This window comes from Callithrix jacchus, chromosome 17, assembly GCF_049354715.1.
Source record: "Callithrix jacchus isolate 240 chromosome 17, calJac240_pri, whole genome shotgun sequence".
In the NCBI taxonomy this organism is placed as follows: Eukaryota; Metazoa; Chordata; class Mammalia; order Primates; family Cebidae; genus Callithrix; species Callithrix jacchus.
In genome coordinates this window covers 43613227-43628933 of record NC_133518.1, presented here as the reverse complement: position 1 = coordinate 43628933, position 15707 = coordinate 43613227, and the positions used below count along the sequence as shown (strand labels likewise).

General features: G+C 37.9%; 1 long non-coding RNA gene and 1 pseudogene across 3 annotated transcripts in view; both read right to left on the bottom strand.

Moving 5' to 3' along the window:
* The window catches only part of LOC118148765 (uncharacterized), a 393523-nt gene that overhangs the window by 293196 nt on the left and 84620 nt on the right, over positions 1-15707 (bottom strand). For all 3 annotated transcript variants that reach the window (XR_013528609.1, XR_008477323.2, XR_013528610.1), the window contains exon 2: positions 6909-7026. This is a non-coding gene — a long non-coding RNA (uncharacterized LOC118148765). The remainder of the gene's footprint in view (positions 1-6908; positions 7027-15707) is intronic.
* LOC100387324 (ribosomal protein L7 pseudogene) lies at positions 11269-12188 on the bottom strand (annotated as a pseudogene).

Sequence of the window (15707 nt, the reverse complement as noted above, 5' to 3'; positions counted from 1 at the left end):
TGATGAGACCAACATCATCCTGATACCAAAACCATATTAGATATAATACCAATATCTGTGATGAACATTGATGCAAAAATCTTCAATACAATACTGGCAAACCGAATCCAACAGCACATCAAAAAGCTTATCCATCATGATCAAGTAGGCTTTATCCCTGAGATGCAAGGCTGGTTCAACATACAAAAATTTATAAATGTAATCCATCACATAAACAAAACGAAAGACAAAAACCACATGATTATCTCAATAGATGCAGAGAGGGCCTTCAAAAAATTCAACAGCCCTTTATACTAAAAACTCTCAATAAACTAGGTATCTATGGAACGTATCTCAAAATAATATGAGCTATCTATGGCAAACACATAGCCAATATCATACTAAATGGTCAAAAACTGGAAGCATTCCCTTTGAAAATAGGCACAAGACCAGGATGCCCTCCCATGACTCCTGTTCAACATAGTATTTGAGGTTGTGGCCAGGGCAATCAGGGAAGAAAAAGAAATAAAGAGTATTCAATTAGGAAAAGATAAAGTCAAATTGTCTCTATTTGCAGACAACATGATTGTATATTTAGAAGATCCCATCGTCTCAGCCCAAAATGTCCTTAAGCTGATAAGCAACTTCAGCAAAGTCTCAGGATACAAAATCGATGTGCAAAAATCACAAGCATTTCTATACACCAATAACAGACAAATAGAGAGCCAAATCATGAGGAAACCCCCATTCACAATCGCTACAAAGAGAATAAAATACCTAGGAATACAACTAACAAGGGATGTGAAGGACCTCTTCAAGGAGAATTAAAAACCACTGCTCAAGGAAATAAAAGAGGATACAAACAGATGGAAAAACATTCCATGCTCATGGTTAGGAAAATCAATTTTGTGAAAATGGCCATACTGCCCAAAGTAATTTATAGATTCAATGCTATCCCCATCAAGCTACCATTGACTATCTTCACAGAATTGGATAAAAACACCTGAAACCGCATATGGAACCAAAAAAGAGCCCACATAGCCAAGACAATCCTAAGTAAAAAAAAAAAAAACTAAGCTGAAGCCATCATGCTACCTGACTTCAAACTATACTACAAGGCTACAGTAATCAAAACAGCATGGTACTAATACTAAATTAGAGATATAGACCAATGGAACAGAACAGAGGCCTCAGAAATAATGCCACACATCTACAACCATCTGATCTTTGACAAAACTGACAAAAACAAGCAATGGGGAAAGGATTCCCTATTTAATAAATGATGTTGGAAAAACTGGCTATTCATATGCAGAAAACTGAAACTGGATCCCTTTCTTATACCTTATACAAAAGTTAACTCCAGATGGATTAAAAATTTAAACATAAGACCTAACACCATAAAAACTCTAGAAGAAAACCTAGGCATTACCATTCAGGACATAGGCATGGGTAAGGGCTTCATGACTAAAACACCAAAGGCAATGGCAACAAAATCCACAATAGACAAATGGTATATAATTAAACTTAAGAGCTTTTGCACAGCACGATTAAAAAAAACTATTATTAGAGTGAACTGGCAACGAACAGAATGAGAAAATTCCTTGCAATATACCCATCTGACAAAGGCATACAGAATCTACAAAGAACTTAAACAAATCTACAAGAAAAAGCAAACCACCCCATCATAAAGTGAGAAAAGGATATGAACAGATATTTCTCAAAAGAAGACATTTATGCAGCCAACAAACATATGAAAATAAGCTCATTATCACTGGTCATTAGAGAAATGCAAATGGAAACCACATCGAGATACTATCTCATGACAGTTAGAATGGTGATCATTAAAAAATCAGAAGACAACATATGCTGGAGAGGATGTGGAGAGAAACAGGAACACTTTTACACTGTTGGTGGGAGTATAAATTAGTTCAACCATTGTGGAAGACAGTGCAGCGTTTCCTCAAGGAAATAGAAATACCATTTGATGCAGAAATCCCATTACTGGGTATACACCCAAAGGATTATAAATCATTCTATTATAAAGACACATGCACACTTATGTCTACTGCAGCACTGTTCACAATAGCAAAGGCTTGAAACCAACCCAAATGCCCATCAATGACAGACTGGTTAAAGAAAATGTGACACATATACACGATGTGATACTATGCAGCCATTAAAAAAAGGATGAGTTCATGTCCTTTGCAGGGACATGGATGAAACTGGAAACCATCATTCTCAGCAAACTGACATAAGAACAGAAAACCAAACACCACATGTTCTCACTCATAAGTGGGTGTTGAACAATGAGAACACATGGACACAGAGAGGGGAACGTCACACACTAGGGCCTGTCAAGGGGTGGGAAACTAGGGGTGGGATTGCAGGGGGTGGGGGCACTGGGAAGGGATAGCATTAGGAGAAATACCTAATGTAGGTGACAGGGTGATGGATGCAGCAAACCACAATGGCATGTGTATACCTTTGTAACAAACCTGTACATTCCATACATGTACCCCAGAACTTAAAGTACAATAAATATAAAATAAAATAAAAAGTGGATGTGGATTAGTTGTAAACAGATACTGTAAACTCTAGGACAATCACTTAAGATATGAAAAGAGAAGTAAACTGACATGCTAAAAAGAAAAAAAAATGGAATTATACAAAATATTTAATTAACTCTTTTCTTATTTAGGAAAAAAATGTGCAGCAGCTCATTATCAGTTCTCATTTTATTTTATATAAACATGCTCTTTGATGCTGAAGCAAATATGACTGATTTTCAACGTGAAAATAAAATATAAAAACTATTCTTATAGTTATTTCTGAATAGAACTTATATCTTTGTCTAAATTATCAGAACCATCTATTTCAGAAAAAACAGATTTATCAAATCAATCTTTGACTAATAATTGTTCAAGAACAATGTTGACATCATGCATAGGAATGCTACATTTTCTAGGATCTGACATTGTCAATTGTCAATAATAGAGAATTACTACATTTTATAAATGGAAATACCACTACTAAAAACAGAGTGCTATAAATAGAAGAGTGTCTTTTGTTTCCAAAAGACTACAATGATGCAAAAATTATAATAAAGCAAGAAATTTTAAGGCAAGGTTATCAGGTTAAATGCATCCACAAGCACCACGACCAAGTATCCTCGGGGCAAATGGGAAAGGGATTAAAACTACAAAAGACAGGCGGACAGTGAAAGACAAAAATAAGAGTTAAATAGGACAACAAATAGAAAACAGTAACAAGTATGTTAGATATTAATCCAACTAATCAGTAATGATTTTTAACATCAATCGTCTAAATGCACCAATCAAAAGACAGAGATTGTCAGAGTGGATCAAAAAACAAGACCGAAATATATGTTCTCTGCAGGAAACTTACTTGAAATGTAAATAAACATATAGATTAAAAGTAAATGGATGGCTGGGCACAGGGTTCATGCCTGTAATCCCACCACTTTTGGAGGCTGAGATAGGAGGATTACTTGAGTGCAGGAATTTGAGAACACCCTGGAAAACATGGCAAGACCTTGTCTCTACAAAAAATTAGCTGGGTGTGGTACCGTGTGCCTGTGGTCCAAGCTGCTCTCAAGTCAGAGGCAGGAGGATCACTTGAACCCAGGAGTTTAAGGCTGCCATGAGCTATGATTGCTCTACTGTACTCCAGCCTGCATGACAGAGTGAGATGCTGTCTCAAACAAAAAGAGAAAGAAAAAGTAAATGGATGAAGAAATATATACCATGCTAACACTAATCAGAAGAAAGCTATATTAATTTCAGACAGTGAACTTCAGGGTAAGGAAAATTATCAGGAATAAGAAGAGGCATTGCATAATGATAAAGGGTCAATTATTCAAGAAGATATAACAATTCACAATGACCTAACAGAGCATCAAAATATGTGAGGCAAAACTGATAGAACTGCAAGACTAAACAGATGAATCTATTATTATTAGCTATTTTAACACCCCTGTATCAGGAATGGCCAGGACCAGGCACAGTTGCTCACACCAGCACTTTGGGAGGCCAAGATGAGAACACTGCTTGAGCCCAGGAGTTTGAGACTAACTTAGGCAGTATAGCAAGACCCCATCTCTAAAACAATTTAAAACTTAGCTAGGCATGGTGGTGTGCACCTATAATTACAGCTACTCAGCAGGCTGAGATGGAAGGATCACTTGGGCCCAGGATGTCAAGGCTGCAGTGAACTGTGATTGCACCACTGCACTCCAGCCTGGGTGACAGAGTGAGATCTTGTCTCAAAAACATTGAAAAAGAAGGCTGGGTGCAGTGATTCATGCCTGTAATCCCAGCACTTTGGGAGGATGAGGTGGGTGGATCATGAGGTGAGGAGTTCAAGACCAGTCTGGCCAACATGATGAAACCCTCTCTCTATTAAAAATACAAAAATTAGCTGGGCAAGGTGGGATGCACCTGTAATCCCAGCTATGTGGGAGGCTGAGGCAGGAGAACTGCTTGAACCTGGGAGGCGGAAGTTGCAGTGAGCTGAGATCACACCACTGCACTCCAGCCTGGATGACAGAGCAACACCCTTTATCAAGAAAAAGAAAAGAAAAAAAAGAAATGGTCAGATTCAGCAGGTGAAAAATTAGTGAGGACATAAATGAACTCAACTACATAATTAGTTAATTGTATATAGTGGATATCTATAGACTATTTTATCCAACAATATCAGAAGCACATTCTTCCAAGTTCACATGGAACATTCAAGATAGACTATATTCTAGGCCATAAAGCACACTTCAACAAATTTTTAAAAATAAAAATTATACAATGTCTGTCCTTTGACCACAATGGAATTGAATAAGAAATCAATAACAGAAAGATATTTTAGAACATAAAATATTAAATACTAAAATATTTGGAGAGCAAATAACACACTTCTAAATAACACATGGCTCAAATAAGAGACCTCAGGATAAATTTTAAAATATTTTTAACTAAATAAAAAAATTTATCAAAATTTCTGAAATGTTGCAAAGAAGTGCTTAAAAAGAATTTACAGCTTTTTTTTAATGGAATTTCACTCTTATTACCCAGCTGGAGTGCAATGGCACTAATCTTGGCTCACTGCAACCTCTGCTTCCTGGATTCCAGCCATTCTCTTGCCTCAGCCTCCTCAGTAGCTGGAATTAAAAGTCTATGCCACCATGCCCGGCTAATTTTTGTATTTTTAGTAGAGACGCGGTTTCACCATGTTGTCCAGGCTGGTCTCAAACTCCTGGCCTCAGGTGATACACCCATCTCAGCCTCCCAAAGTGCTGAGATTACAGGCATGAGCCACCACACCCGTCATTGATTGCATATATTAAAAGAGTAAAGAGCTAAAATTAATCATTTAAGCTTCTACCTTAAGAAAGTACAAAGAAGGGACAAATTAAATCTAAAGTAAGAAGAAGAAAAGAAATAATACAAATTAGAGCATAAATCAATAGAATTGAAAACAGAATTCCAATAGAAAAGATCAATAAAATTGATAAGCCTCCAGTCAGCCTAACTAAGAAACTAAAGAAAGAGCAAAATTACTCATATCACAAATGAAAAAGGGACATCATGACAGATCCTGTGGAAATTAAAAAGATAAGCAAGAAATACTATGCACAACTCTATGCCCACAAATTTGATTACCTAGAGGATATAAACCAATTTCTTGAAAAACACAATCTACCAAAACTCACACAAGTAGAAATAGACAATTCAAATAAGCCTATATCTACTGAAGAAATTGAATCAATAATTAATAAGCTTTCAAAACAGCAAGTACCAGGCCCAGATGTGTTCACTTGTGAATCCTCCCCAACATTTAAGGAATATCTTATACCAATTATTTACAATCTCTTCCAGAAGATAGAAAGAAAAGGGAATGCTTTCTAACTCATTTGATGGATCCAGTATTATCATAATACCAAAACAAGAAAAGGTATTATGAGAGAAAAAAATGATAGTTCAAGATCTCTCATGAAAATAGATGCAATAATCCTCAACAAAATATTAATAAATTAAATTCAACAATCTATAAAAACAATTATATACCATGACCAAGTGGTATTTATCCCAAGTATGCAAAGGTATTTCAACCTTCAAAAATAAATTAACGTATTCTATCACATGAATAGGCTAAAAAAGAAAAGTCACATGAACATATGAATAAATGCATAAAAAGCAGTTCACAAAATCCAACACTCATCCATGGTTAAAAAGAAAAACCTTCAGTAAACTAGGAACAGAGGAGAACTTCCTCAACTGATGGAGAGTACCTACGAAAATCCAGTCAATTTCAAACTTAATGGAGAGAAATTGGAAGCTTCCCCACTAAGATAAAAAACAAGTCAGGGTTGTCCCCTGTCACCACTGATTTTCAACATTTTACTAGAAGTACTAGCTAATGCAATAAGACAAGAAGAGAAAGCAAAGGTATACAGATGAGGAAAAAAAAAAACATTCTTTGGTCACAGATGACATGACTGCCTATGCATAGTAGCCAAAAGAATCAACACCAAATACCCCTACTTATAATAAGTGATTATAGTAAGGTTGCAGGATATGAGGTTAATACACAAAATGCCAATACACAAATATGAGGTTAATACACAAAAGTGATTGCACTTTTCCATATCCCAGCAATGAACAAGAATAATTTAAAATTTAAAATATAATTATTATTTACATTAGCACCCCAAAAATTGAAATACTTAGGTATAAATCTAACAAAATATAAACAAGATCTATGTAAGGGAAACTGTAAATCTCTGTTGAGTGAAAGTAAACAATAAATAAATGGAAATATATTTCATGTTCACGAATAGGAAGACTCCATATTGTTGTATTAGTAATTTCAGGCAACTATAACAAATTATCATAGACTGGGTGGCTAAAACAACATACATTGCTCACAGTTCTGGAGGCTGGGAAGTCCAAGATCAAGGTGTCAGGAGACCCAGTGTCTGATTAGAGCCCACTTTCTGGTTTGCAGATTGATGTCTTCTGCGTGTATCCTCATGTGCTGGAGAGCAGAGACAGGAAGCAATCACTCATGTTTCTTCTTATAAGGGTACTAATCCCACTTCTGAAGGCTCCACCCTCAGATCTAATTATCTCCTGAAGTCTCCACCTTCTAAAATTACCACCTTGGGGTTAGGATTTCAACATATGAATTCTGGGGGCACACAACCAATCCAAAAAAATTATCAAGATGTCTCTTCTTCCCAGCTTGATCTATAGATTCAATGCAATCCCAATCAAAATCCAAGTAAGTTATTTTATGAATATTAAAAGTGATTCTGAAGTTTATATAGAGAGGCAAAAAAAAAACAGAATAGTCATACGATATTGAAAAAGAACAAAACTGAAGAACTGAAACTACCCAACCTCAATACTTTTTGTAAAGCCAACAGTAATCAAGACAGTGTAGAACTGGTAAAAGAATAGAAAAATAGATCAATGGAACAAAACAGAGAGCCCAGAAATAAGTCCACATAGTCAACTGATCTATGACAAAGGAACAAAGGAAATACAAGAAAAAAATTGTCTTCCCAACAAACTGTACTGCTACAAATGGACATCCACATGCAAAAAAATATTAATCCAGACACAGAGCTTACATCCTTCACAAAAGTTAACTCAAAATAGATCATAGACTTAAATGTAAAACACAAAACGATAAAACCCCTAGAGAATAATGTACAAGAATCTTCATTGAGGCATTATTTATAATACTGAAATATTCAGGGCAAACTAAATGAATGAACGTAAGTATTGATAAAGTACTGTACAATTATGAAAATTATGTTAATAATATTGAATGACATATTTAAATACTAAAGATATACGGTTAAGTGGAAAATACACATTACAAAAGAATATTTATAGAATGTCCAATTTTAAAAAACAAATATCTATTATTTTTACAGACCTAGTATCTTTGATCTTTGTAGGAATCATGTTAGAGATTGCAAATGATTTGTACTTTTCTATATTATCTAAATTTAGTAAAATATTATAAACTCTATTTTAGAAAATAATTACATAGGAGAAAATCTAGGTATGACCTTGAGTTTCATAATAATTTGTTAGATACAACACCAAAACCACAATCCATAAAAGAAAGAATTGATAAGCTGGACTTCATTAAAATTGAAAATGTTTTGTGAAAGGTAGTAACTTCTGGGTTGTCAGATCGTTGCCATGAAAAGGGGCAGTAACTCTCAGTTGTTAAGAGAATGAGAAGACAACAAATTGGGAGAAAATATTTGCTAAACAAATATCTGATAAAGAACTATAATTTCAAATATACAAATAACTCTTAAAAATCAATAATAAGAACACAAGCAACCCAGTTATACAATGGGCCAGAGACCTTAACAAACACCTCACCAAAGAAAATATACAGATGTTAAACAAGCTTACTGAAGAGAGGATTCACATCATAGGTCATCATGGAAATGCAAATTAAAGCAACAATGACATACCACTACACACCTATTAAACTGGCCAAATCCAGAACACTGACAACAACAAATGCTGATGAGAATACAAATAAACTCACTTATTGCTGGTGGGAATGCAAAATGGTACAACCACTCTGGAAGACAGTTTAGCAGTTTCTGCTAAGTAAATATACTCTTACCATATGATTCAGCAGTGGTGCTCCTTGGTATTTATCCAAAAGAATTGAAAACATGTCCACACAGAAACTTGCACATGAATGTTTATAGCAGTTTTATTCATAAATGACACAACTTGGAAGCAATCAAGATATCCTTCAGTAGGAGAGTAGATGAATAAACTATGGTACTTCCAGACAACAAAATGTCATTCAGCACTAAAAAGAAATAAGCTATCCAAAAAAAAAAGAAGAAAAAGAAAAAAAAAGTTCTCTAGTGGAAAAACAAGCATAAAACATAATAATAATAATAATAGAAATAAGCTATCAAGCCATGAAAAGATCTGGAGGAAACTTAAATGCATATTATTAAGTGAAAGAAGTCAATCTGAAAAGGCTACATACTCTATGATTCCAACTATATAACATCATAGAAAAGTAAAATTGTGGAGATAATGAAATGGTCAGTGGTTACCAGGGGTTTGAAGTAGGGGAGAGAAAGGGATGAACTGGCAGAACACAGAAGTTTTTCAGGGAAGTGAAACTACTCTGTATGATACTATAATGGTAAAGTCCAAACCCATAGAATATACTGATATAGGATAGGTGAACACCAAATTGGGGCTTAGCCCATGAGGGTTCTTGGATTTGCCCAGGAAAGAATTCAAGGGCAAGCTGGTGATAGGGTAGAAAAAAAAACAGCTTTACTGAAGGAGCAGTGTTACAGCACTGGCAGTGTTACAGCTCTGTGACTGCTCCTACAAAGCAGGGATGTTCCATAGGTAATATACAGTGAGTAGCAGCTCAGGGAGCTATGCAATCATATTTATACCTACTTTTAATTACATGTAGACTGAGAAGTGGTTTATGCAAAAATTTCTAGGAAAAGGGCAGTCACTTCTGGGTTGTCAGTTCATTGCCATGGAAAGGGGCAGTAAGTAACTCCCAGATGTTGCCATGACAATGGTAAACTAATATGGCAAACCAGTGGGCATGTCTTATGGAAAGCTGCTTTTGCCCAGTCCCTGTTTCAGCTAGTCCCCAATTTGGTCCAGTGTCCAAACCTCACCTCTGGAGTCAAGTCCCACCTTCTATTTCCATACAACCCTAAGAATAAACCCTAAAGTAAACTCCAAACTTTGTGTGATAATGAGGTAACAATATAGCTTCTTCAATTGTACCAAATGTACCACTCTAGTGGGGGTTGTTAATGATGGGGGAGGCTGTGCACGTCAATGGGGGCAGGGGGGCATATGGGAAATGTCTGTACCATCTGCTCAATTTTGCTGTGAACCTAAAACTGCTCTAAAAAATAACGTCTATTTTTTGAAAAGAGCGGTGAGTGTGATGAAAGTGGATGTGGCTAGAAAAGAGCAACTGAGGGATTTCTTTCCTTGCAGTGATTGACTGTACCATTGTCCATATCCTGGTTGTAATAGTGTGCTGTATTTTTACAAGATGTACTCATTGGAGGAAATGGGTAGAATGTACACAAGGGCTCTTTGTATTATTTCTTACAACAGTATTTGAATCTAAAATTACCAAGGAATGGACTACTAATGCTATTAACACTCAATGTGAGCGAATCTCTAAATCATCGTGCTGAGTGAAAGAAGCCAAGCACAAAAGAATACATAACGGGCGATTCCATTTTCATAAAATGCAACTTATTTAAGTTTTGGAAAATACAAACCATTTACAATGACAAAAAAAAAAAAGACAGTGGTTGTGTGGGCCCGGGGATAAGGTGGAATGGAATGCAAAGAGGCAAAAAAAAAAATGATCCAAGCAGTTTTGTATACTTTAAATAGCTATGGTTTATGTCACAGAAATTATTTCTCAATAAAGCTGATAAGCAAAAGAAATAACTTCATGGTCCAGAAACTAAGGTCTACAGGTAATGACATTATATATGACTGTAAAGCCCTCAGCCCAGTCAGGGAGGACTTGTTATGGTTCACCAGTGTTCTGGGGAAGCTTTAAGAGCCAATAAAGTAATTAATCAACAAACATTTTTTTATTTGTATTTTATTTATTTTTTTACCACAAACATTTTTACTTTTATTGTATGTACTTTGTGTTACACTCTACATTGTTCACAAGTCTGAGATGATACATGACATACAGAGGAATGTTATTTATAAAATACCCAAAACCTTTCAAGTTTTTGCTCATTAATTTCACCATGTGCTCAGAAATAATTTATATCCCTGGGCACAAATTTCATTTCTTCCTTCATAATAACCACAATATGAAACAATTATTAGTATCTAAGTATTGCAAAAGATGCAAAAGAACACAAAAATGGAATGCAAGAAGAAAACAACCCATTTATATGGTAGTTTATAAACAAGCCAGGCCTGAGAAATGAATTTTAGAACTAAACTCAATTTTTTCCATAAACCAGTTATATTATCTTACCTACGAATCATGTACAAATACTTGTGAAACAGGCTTAGAATAAACCCATTTTGAATCACTCAGCACAGTTCAAAGACAAAAAGCTAAGATCTTTTGTAGAGAAAAACCTTTTTAAAATTTTTTAATTTTTTTGCAGGGCTACCCCATGGCTGTGTGCCCTGAGTAGCTGAGAAAAGCCTTTTAAAACCCCAAGAGATGTCCTTCACCCAAACTAAACCCTGATTTTGCATGTAATGGGCTACTGATTTGGCTTAATTTTATCACCCACAGGACTTGCCGCCATAGTGAAGGGAAGACAACAAAAGAAATCATAAATACAACAATACATTTCAATTGAGAGCAGATACAGTTTATTAACTGACCAGCTTAGAAAAATAATCATGGAAGACACCTTAGTTCATTCTTTTAATAAGCCTGTTGATCTGATCCTCCCTGTTGCCTGCATCTCCACCTTCTACAAAATGGGTGGTCTTTTTCTTCATTCCGCCCCGTGGAGAAGATAATTTAAACGGCCACAGGAAGTTATCTGCTTCTTTGAAGCGTTTTCCAACAGTATAGATCTCATGAATCAGATCCTCCATGCAGATGATGCCATATTTTCCAAGAGATTGAGCAATCAGAGCATTATCTGTCAAAGCAATTCGCTTCTTTTTGATCGTGCCATAACCACATTTGTAGATTAGTTCATTTACTGACTTCAGATTTGGGTACCCCCATGCAATATATGGCTCTACAATTCTCAGCATGTTAATTGAAGCCTTGTTGAGTTTCACAAAGGTTCCATTGAAGATTTGACGAAGGCGAAGAAGCTGCAACACCTTTCGGACCTTTGGGCTCACACCATTGATACCTTTGATCCTGATGACAAACGCCAGTTTGGGTTCTGCAGGTAAGAAGTTGCCAGCTTTCCTTGCCATCCTCACCATTCGAATTTCAGTTCTGTACATGTGCCTATATTCCTTGTGATAATGCTTCGCTTTTTCATAGATAAGCTTCCGCCTTGCCTTTTGAAGCGTCTTTTGGGCAAACTTCTTTCTCAGGTGCTTGATCTTCAGCTCTGCGAAATTCCTTCGCTTTTTCTTAAGGGTTTCTGGCACAGTAGGAACCTTCTTCTTCTTCTCTTCTACACCCTCCATGGTTCCCCTTTTTTTTTTTTTTTTTTTGAGACGCAGTTTCGCTCTTGTTACCCAGGCTGGGGTGCAATGGCGTGATCTCGGCTCATCGCAACCTCCTCCTCTTGGGTTCAGGCAATTCTCCTGCCTCAGCCTCCTGAGTAACTGGGATTACAGGCATGCACCACCATGCCCAGCTAATTTTTTGTACTTTTAGTAGAGACGGGGTTTCACCATGTTGACCAGGATGGTCTCAATCTCTTGACCTCGTGATCCACCCGCCTCGGCCTCCCAAAGTGCTGGGATTACAGGCTTGAGCCACCACGCCCGGCCCCATTTTTTAATTTTTTAATTTTAATTTTAATTTTTAGTTCTGGGGCACACAAGCAGGATGTTCAGGTTTGTTACATAGTTAGATGTGTGGTTTAAGTGTTGACAGGTGGTTTGCTGCACCTATCAACCCATCACCTAGGTATGAAGCTCAGCATGCATTAATTATTTTTCCCAATGCTCTCCCTCCCCAAAACCCACACTCCCAGCAGGCCCCTGTATGTGTTGTTTCCCTCCCTGTGCCCATGTGTTCTGACTGTTCGGCTCCCACCTTTGAGTGAGAACATGCAGTATTTGGTTTTCTGTTCCTGAACTAGTTTGCAGTAATAGCTTCCAGCTTCATCAATGTCCCTGCAAAGGACATGATCTCATTCCTTTATATGGCTACATCGTATTCCATGGTGTACATGTACCACATTTTCTTTTTCCAGTCTTTTATTGATGGGCATTTGAGTTGGTTCCACATCTTTGCTACTGTGAATAGTGTTGCAGTGAACATTCGTGTGCACGTGTCTCTGTAATAAAATAATTTATATTCCTTTGGGTATGTACCCATAGCGGGATTGCTGGGTCAAATAATATTTCTGGTTGTAGATGTTAGAGGAATCTCCACACTGTCTTTCACGATGGTTGAATTTACACTTCCACCAACAGTGTAAAAGCACTCCTATTTATCTGTGACAAACATTTTTAAATTCCCTTTACATACAAAAAACATACATGGAGCTCTATACAGTAAAGAATACAGCACAGTCCTTGGAGACATATAAACCATCTGATTAGAGAGATGCAGCACACGTGAGGAATGGAGACTCTGCCAGGCAGGGAACAACTATGAGCCCAAAACAAGCCAGGGAGGAGGGAGAAGCTGGAGCAGGAGCCCAGAGGCAGGCCCAGGAAGGACAGGAGAAATGAGTTAGAGGCGGTTGCCATTTGCAGATGGAAAAGGAAAAAGTGAAGATTCCTCCTTCCCGTTAATATGAGGATCATCACATTTGCTATCCTCACCTCTACCTAAAACATCCGTCGTATGTGCTTCCTCCTTCAGCCCATACCCATTCAGATATGGAGTCCTGGAAGATCCCCCCATTTTGACATCTCTGGCACCTCTCTCATTCTTCCTCTTCTCACTGCCACCTTCCCCAGATCATAGCCTTGCTGTGTGCCTGAACCATGGCAGAGTCTCCTACCCTGTCTCCTTAGCACTAGGTCCTCACGTTTCTGTGCATAATGACTGGTTTAGGTTGGGCTTCCTAGAAGCAGAACCTAAGGTAGTGATTCTTGCTCATGTGATTTACTGGGGAATGCCCTTAAAGAAAGGAGATAAGAAAAGAAGGGACTGTTGGGAAGAGGAAAAAAATCTAAGCCAAATTGTGGTCGGAATTTGATCCATCAGGTAAGTTCAGGGGCACTAATTGTACCAAAACCAGTCCCACTTTGAGATCAGGTAAATTACCTTCCTGTGACTATCAACTATCATTGACTGGGTGGTTGGTTGGGGGTGAGACATGGCATTTATCAGGCAGGGCAGCTCAATCTGTCCTAACATTTAAAAAAAAAAAAAAAAAAAAAGACAACTCTGAGCCATTTGCAGCAAAAACTCACAGCAGCTGAGAGGTGGAGACACCAACATAAACAAGGGATTTGGGAAGGACACCAACAACATCCACTACAAGGACCCTCCCAACAAACATTTCTGATTGTATCACATCTTTGATTAAAAACTGTCAGATGATTCCAACCACACTGAGCTGGGGTAGGAAGTGCATAGACCAAATTCTCTCCATCTAAATGTAAGACCGCCAGACAATCAGATCCAAGTCAAATCAACTTTCCTAATGTCTCTCTGCCCCTCCCACTTACTCTTCCTTTCCTTCTCATCCACAGGGATGAAGCAGGCTATTGAGTAGAAGCAATCATCCAGATAATTCCCTTTCCTAATTCATTTATTTTAGAGTGTTAGAGGTGGCATGTTCCAGATTGCCTGTTATGGGTTGATCAAACAAAGCTGACAAGAGCGTCCCCTCCTCTGTCACTTTGGCTCTGAAGATGCTGTCACTGAGGCCCTGTTTTCTTGCCTCCAGCTCTGCGGAGCTTGGAGAAGGTGACCTGGCACATGGGTAGACTGTCAGGCTGCCAAGCATGACATCCCAGCCCAATGCTCTTTTATCCCACATGTTTAATTGGGCTTCTCCATGATCACAGTCTTCTTAGGAGAGGGAGAGTTAATGCAGTCTGGAAATGAGAAGATGCTGTCCGCTCTGTCTCTGGGGGTCTCAGGACCATGTCAACATGCTAATCTCAAACAAAGCCACAGCCTCAAATGGGGATGTCAGACTAGAAACAGAGACAGTGTCAACCAAGCAGAGCTACCATAAAAATGACAGCATGTACACACAAAAGTGTCTGTGCCCTGTGTCAGGAGGAAAGACCTATCCCCAGGGAGTGACAGAATGGGCCACTTGGCCCCGCATCCCTGGTCAGATGCCCACTGCCCAAACTGTAACATCACAGCTTCCCTTTCATAAAGTGTGTTTCATGAATTCTTATGCCACACCACGCCGACAGTATTGTTATCTCCATTCACAGGATACAAACCTGAGACTTGCAGAGATGAAGTCTCCTGCCCAAAGCAGCATCCATAGGAGATGGAGAGATGAAGACTCTCCCTGCCAGACTCCATAGGACCTAAGACTCAAATTCAAACCCATTTTTCCCTCCTAAACACTAAACTCCAGAGAAAAGAAAACATGACAGAAGATACAGGAAGACCTAGATGAGAAAGACTAGGTTTATGTGATTCTCCTTAGCTCAGGTGAGAAAGCATTGAAATGGTTTGGATGCCCCCATCACTGCCCTTTCCATGTTGTTTTTCAGGAAGGGGGGAAGAGAAAGGTGCCTGTTTGTGGGGCTTCAGGGTACAGAGAAGGAAGTTTAGAAGGGGGCCATAGAGGGCAAAATGCACCTTGTGATGTTATTCATAGGGTGGAAAACAGCAGAGCTGAGCAGATAGGCTGGCTAGCAGAAGAAATGCAGGGAGCTGAGAGGGGGTGCCAGGTAGAAAGGAGCTTTGAAAGAAAGACAGGAGTCTGGTGGCATCCAGAATCTTTGAAGGGGGAGATATTTACCACTGTTATTTTTCCATCACTTAACACAGTACCTAGTATCCAGAATACAGTATAAATGAACACATTAATAGAAAGTGTTAGAAATATAGAC